This window comes from Molossus molossus, unplaced genomic scaffold (assembly GCF_014108415.1).
Source record: "Molossus molossus isolate mMolMol1 unplaced genomic scaffold, mMolMol1.p scaffold_m16_p_23, whole genome shotgun sequence".
Classification (NCBI taxonomy): Eukaryota; Metazoa; Chordata; class Mammalia; order Chiroptera; family Molossidae; genus Molossus; species Molossus molossus.
Window position 1 is genome coordinate 9,176,397 of NW_023425359.1, and position 6,980 is coordinate 9,183,376.

The 6,980-nt window shown below is 44.7% G+C and overlaps 1 pseudogene; it reads right to left on the minus strand.

The window, feature by feature from the left end:
- Positions 1–829: 829 nt before the first annotated feature.
- On the minus strand, positions 830–3,978 carry LOC118640745 (annotated as a pseudogene).
- Between the last annotated feature and the right edge of the window lie 3,002 nt (positions 3,979–6,980).

Sequence of the window (6,980 nt, forward strand, 5' to 3'; positions counted from 1 at the left end):
CCAGTTGTATAAAAGTGCAGCACATACTCTGTGTACAGTACATAATGCTTGATGATGATAGTAAATGACTGTCACGGGCTTATTGTATTTACTGTATTGTACGTTTTGTCATTATTCTGCAGTGCACTTTCTCACTTGTAGAATGATATTGACTGTGAACAGTGTGTCATGCTAGCCCAGCAGCAGCCTCGTCCATCTCGCGTGCACCGTGCCTCTGGATGGCATCATTTTCTCTTGTGCTTGATCAATCTCATGTTGTTTTGTACAGTAACATGTGGTCCAGGCTCCTAGCCTAGAAGTGGGCCACACCACACAGCCTGAGGGTACAGGAGACTCTGCAGTGGAGGTCTGTGTAAGGGCACTCTGGTGTTTGCACAATGACGACATCACCCAATGAGGGATTTTTCAGAACATGTCCCCGTTGTTGAGCAGCTCATGACTGTAGTAACATTAACAATAATAGTCATTGTTATCACTCACTTAGACAATGCGCCAGACGAAATACTAAGATGCTGACAGTCGTGAACTTACTCAAACTGTATAAGACTTCTCTGAGTTAGGAAACACAGACCCATTTTACAGAAGAAACTTCAGAACAAAGCATTGGCTTGTGCAAGTTGCGTAGGTAGAAAGGGGCTGGGCCACGTTAGGAAAGGATCACCCCATCTAGAGTGTGACAAGTTCGTGGAGCGCTAGGGTGGATTACAAGGAACAATTGCTGAAACGAAGCAGGAAGGACAGGGAAACTAGGGTAGACAATAAATCATCCATATGGACTTAAAGACAGCAAGAATTATGACAGAGATAGTAGCAGTGAAAAGGAAGATAATCACACACTAAACGCCATCAATACCAAGAGCAAATAACCAAGATGTTGATAAATGGTAGCACCAAGAAGGTTATAACCTTCTTCATCCTTCTCTTCCTCTCCACTTGCCCAACTTTTCACCTTCTTCCTCCTCTTCTTCATCCTCCTTGTCTTCTTCTACCTGGGCCTCCTCCTTCTGCTCCTCCCCCTCCCCTGTCCTCCCCTTCCCCTCCCTCTCCCCCTCCTCCCTGGTCCTCCTCATGGGCCAGGCCCAGTCCAGGCCCTCTACCCAGCCCTGGCTGTGAGTCGGGGCTCCTAGTGGTCCAGGTCGGACCTATCCAGATGTGTAAGCTACGGGAGGAGCCTGAACACATTTCCCCGGTGTCGTCCAGGTTGGCTACCTCGCCCCTGAAAAGGTCGAAGCTCTTGAGGTTTTCCAACTCTTTCAGTGGCTCCACGGTGCTGAGGTCTTTAGTTTTGCTGCCACTTAAATTCACATGCTGAGCTTCAGACTCTTCTGCCAATGCTTCCAGCCCCCCGAGGCCTGTTACCCCTAGTTCAGACTTCGTGAGCTTGGTGAACGTTGGTAAGTTTGCAGCGGAGGCGAAGCCTGCGCTGATCGGACTTAACTCCAGTTCTTCAAATTCGCCTGTGAGGCCTTCGATTTTGCCCTCGTCACACCAACAGTAGTCCGGGCCCAGCTCCTTCGGACGGGGGGCGCCCTGCCCCGCAGCTGGAAACGAGCCTGCCTGTGCGGTCCACTCTCTCCGCGAGGCCCCGCGCTGGCCGAATTCAGTCAATAAACAGGACCCCACGGCCACGGGCTTTAGGACTTTCCCAGACTGTGTGATAATACCCACATTCCACAGGTCCAGTAAGAAATAATATATATGAAGTGAGCAGCACGGGTTAGCCACTCCCCTCAGTTAACTGGACTGTGGTGGTGGCGATGATGATGATAATGATGATGATGATGATGATGATGATGATGAGACTGAAGACACAGTACTCTCAAACATCTCCAATACCTACTGATTTTTACCACGTTCCTTGCTGTCATGTCCAAGTTTGTGGAACCACACCGAGTTAAGGATCAAGGGGTGGTGGCCTTGGGACACATTTTGGGGGGATGATGTAGTCCAGGTAAGCAGCAGCAGAGAGGCCCAGTGAGTACATCCCATGTGACAAGATAGCGTGGCTGTTCCCAGGGGTACGGCGCCCAACTGAGAGATCTCAGGGGGAACTCGGTCCAGAATAAGAGGGCACAGCTTTGAAAAGACAGAAGTGTTGGGCACCAAGTACGTAGCCTGGGGCACCTTATGCCTGAAGCCCTCACCTACAGAGAGGTCGAGAAAGAGAAACCAGCTCACCAGTGTGGCTCCGTGGATTGAGCATCACCCGTGGACTGAGAGGTCGGGGTTAGATTCCGGGTCAGGGCACATGCCCGGGGTTGCGGGCTGGATCCCCAGTAGAGGGGCGAGCAGGAGGCAGCCAATCATATTTCTCTCTCACATTGATGTTTCTGTGTCTTTCTCTCTTCCTCTCTCTCTAAAAAAAAATCAGTGAAAACATTAAAAAGAGAGACAGAGAGAGAGAGAAAACCAAAAGTCAGCAGCATGGGGGGAAGGGGGGCATGAGTCACACCCCAGGTTACAGAGCTGTTTCCCCTGCATGTCCCTCCGATGGGGATGCGGGGTGCAGGCCCGGCCACGGTGCAGGAGGTCCCACCAGCACTCCTGTGTTCCTCTCTCTCTCCCTCGCAAGCCTGCTTCACGTTCGTACGATCAGTTATGAGTCCAAGAAAAAATAATTTTCTTCAGTAAGTTATTGATATTACTGCTAGTGTTTATGCAGAATTTTTTTTTTTTTTTATCCTCACCTGAGGACATTTTTTTTCCCCATTTTTTGTTCACGTAGAGTGGGAGGGAGAGAGAGAAACAGAGAGAGAGAGAGAAACATCGATGCGAAAGAAACACATCGAGTGGCTGTCACCCGCACAACCGACCAGGGCAGGGGACAAACCGCAACCAAGGTACGCGCCCTTAGCGGGAACCGAACCCGGGTCTCTCAGGACCGCAGGCCGACGCTCCAACCGCTGAGCCAAACCGGCCAGGGCTATACAGAATTTTTTTTCACTAACAGAAAGCATTTCCTCATACATTACCTGACTGACTGTTAAGCCTAATGCCAATAACAGTGTAAGTAATAGTAAGAGAGGTAGAAAGATATTTGGACTTAAAGGCACAGTACCATGGTTTGAATTCTGGCTTCGCCACTTAGGAGGCTGTTGTTCTTGGGAATGTGTTGAACTCTTCTGGGCTCCGTCTCCCATAAGGAGGATGACTCTACCTCAAAGCCTAGTGTAAGTGTTAACAGAGATAATGGTAAGGGGAAATCTATAAATTCCCTAGTACATAATTGATGTGTGAAATTGGTTACTATTTATGCATACATATACAGACACATAAATACAGATACTATTGGAATATAAATAGTTGAATGTGATAACGAACCAGTAATCACTGGTCACCAAAGCGCAATGGTTTCTAAGCAGACGTGAATTACGGCGGAGTTGGTATCTTCCCTTCCAGTGGTACCGCCATCAGCTTATTTGAATATGTAAAGTAGGATGTGGGGCTGGGATAAGAAAGAGAAAAATTCTTATATGTGCCCCCAAAGTCAAAGCACACTAACAAGGAAATACAAATGGAGAGTCCAAAGCCCGGACAATAAGGAAAGAAATAATAAAGAAAAATCAGAATCATAGGAAAATTTATGGAAGAAAAGATCCAGAGAATATTTATGGCAAAAAAAAAAAAGAATAGAAGGCACGCCAAGTGAATAAACACAAGACTGCAAAGCAGCCTGCTGGATGGGAGGAGAAAGCATGTCTAAGAAAAACGGAACAATGTCGGTGAAAATGGGACTCAAGAAAGAAAAACGACCGAAATAGAGTGACTGGGTAGGAATATGCAAACCAGTTAAAGGCAGTTCAGAACAAAAATTAGAGTTAAGAATAATTCTTAAACACTTTGTTATAAAAAACTGCCTTAGAAGTCAAAATTAAAAGATTAAAAAAAAAAAAAACTGTGAAATGTTCTCTCTTTAGAAGTTCTATGGTGCCCCGGTGTACCTGAAAAGTTGGGCACACTGTTGTCATCAGCGAACATGGTCACTCTGGGATGTTTGACTCTCTCGAGGTGAGAGCTGCACCAGTTTTTAAATTCCAGTTTGATAATTTGGATGTAATTAAGGCACTGTGGAATAGTTTACGTCGCATGTTTTTATTTAACACAGTTGCCAATGATTTCAAAAGTCCCTGACGCCCAAGATGAGATGCCAGCGCATTCCCTTGTCGCGACCGTTCCCGAGGTCATCCCTCTTCATAGACACAAAGCTGGGGTGGAGCCAAGCACGTCAGCTATTTGCATCCCTCTGCCCTCCACGCAATGTGTAATCAACAGACTTAGCTAACTCACGAGATGAACGAATCATAGCCAAGATGCTGGGATGGATGGATGCTCCAAAGGCAATTCTTTGAAACTGTTTCTTACTTGAGGTCAGAAACCACTTTGACTAATGGTAGATCCCTAGGAGGACATTCACTCCGGACCCTCTATAGCTCTTTACCTCATTCTCACTCATCTTTCAAGTCTAAGTTTAACTACCACTTTTTCCAGGAAGGCTTTTCCGATGCCCCTCAGCTCAGTTAGGACCACCTGCTTCACGCTTCCTTAGCACCCTGATTCCTCAGTAATGCACATCATCTTATAAGGATTTACTCAGTGTACGACTTCCCAGCCAATCAGAAGACACTGTGACTCGATGCTGAAACCCCAGCATGTGACACATCAGCCTGGAAGATGGTCAGCCCTTAACATATATTAGTTTAATGTGTGATTTAGTCAACGAATGGGTAAATCAATGAATAAAATCTAAAAAACCAATGTTTTTTAGTAGTGCTGAGAGGCTGATGAGTTACATGATTAAATTGCTCTATTTTAATTTATTTTTTATCTTTTTAATCCTGACCCAAGGACATGTCCTTTCGTTGATTTAGAGAGAAGAAGGGAGAGAGAGAAAGAGAGAGAGAGACATCGATGTGGGAGAAAAACATCTGTCTGTTGCCACCAGCACTCCTTCTGACCAGGGATCGAAGCTGCAACTCTTTTGGTGCAGGGGCCGATGCTCCAACCAGCTGAGCCACCCTGGCCAGGACTAATCACCCCAGTTTAACATGATCACAGATTCCATCCTCTTGTGGCAAGGAAAAGGTTCACCTCACAGAATTCATGTTAGTTTATTTGGACATGTTATGACTGTAAAGCTACATATGTGTAGTTTATTTGACTTCCAACCTAAGCAAATTTCACATCAGCTCCTTATATTTGGTTTATCACTTTCTAAATTTAGTTTGAGGTCGGGTCTGGTATGTTGCCTTCCAACCAGCACACTAAGAAAGAGAAGGCTGGATTTTCTGAAATACTGATGAACCCAAAGAACTTCCACATGGATACAAAAGACCAAGTTGTAAGAGACCTGAATAGAACCAGTTTATTCAATAAAGATTCTTTGGACACAAATGGTAAAAAAAAAAAAAGTGAAGGGGTTGACAAGAGACACTGTTGTACCCAAACCAGGAAGCCAGTTGTATGTATTGCCTATAAATCTTGGCAGATGCTAGAATTCCCAGTCACAAAAAATATTTGAATGTATGGTAGAAATCATCTGCTAGCTCCTTCATGGCCCATAATGATGTTCTGGGCACAGTACACAAGGTCTTTCCCAGTCTCCCTAGAACCGACCTCTCCGTTCCCATAAGCAGCCTATCCCTTTCAGGCATTCTGCACGCTGATCACATCAGGTCTACGTACTATACCCTTCTCCATTCTCGGTCTTTGCAAGAGCTCATCATCCTTCCAAGAAATTTCTTCTTGCAACACTCTGTTTTCATTAGTTTGCTCAAGCTGCTATATAGACTATAGCAGACTCCATGATTCAAAAAAATAGAAATCTATTTTCTCACAGTTCTGGAGAGTAGAAGGCCAAGATCAAGGTTTCTGGTGACATTTCTCTTCTCATCTTGCAGAAGGCAATGTCTCCCTGTGTCTTCACACGATCTTGTCTCTGTGTACATGCAAAGAGAGTGACCTCTGATAACCCTCCCTCTTCTTGTAGGATCTCCATTCCCACAGAGTTAGGTCTCTACCCTTTGACCTACTTAATTACCTCCTTGAAGATCCTATATCAAAATAGAGTCACATTGAATACATAAGTATTCAAAAATTGAAATTTGGGAGTAACACAGTTTTGTTCACAACAGTTGTTTTCCTGCGAAACTCTTACTCATCCTATAAGATAGACACTGAATATTTAAGTGCTGAGGACATGAACATTCTAGGATTATTGAAGAGGGAAATTTTCAATTGTTTTATAAAGCCACGATACAAGAATCAATAAGTACTGTGAAGGAACAGGAGGGAGAGGCTAGCAGAGGGGTAGCAGTTGAGCGAAAGACGCATTTTGGCTTAATAACCAAACTTCTTAACTGACAAAATGAAGAAGAATAAACCATCAGGGAATAGCATACCCTAAATATAGATATTTCTTTGCCTTCTGAATGTTGGTCATTAACATCTTGAGAAACCTGAGATAGCATTACGGCCACTGGACTGTTGTTAAAAAATTCCTGACTTATGCCCTGAAAAGTCATTGCAACTTTCTAGGGTAGAGATAATTACTGAGAATGCTGAATCACTGAGCACATACACACTTCTGGATTTAAATCTAAAGATACTAGAACATTCCTTAGAAATCCATAGCAACAAGTTTGAGAACAGATGTGTGATACCTATACACCCTCATGCCCTCTCCCCAGCCAATTACACAAAAATCCTGTTTCATCCCCTCTGTGAATCCAGGGGTCCCATTCAAGATCACTTCAATAGGTTGACAGTCCTCAGTGAAAGCTTGATGCAGAGCTGTTGACATCGGGCAGGGACCGCTCGGTGTCATATACAAAGCAGCAGCCTCCTCATCTCCAAGGCTAAAGTGAATTATGTTCACAGGATTAGAAAACCCCCTGAGTGAATTAGTAAAGCAATTTCCAGGAGGAAGAAGTTATCCGGGAGAAGGTGTTTCTTCTTTTTTTGGAAATTTTTCTAACCTCAGA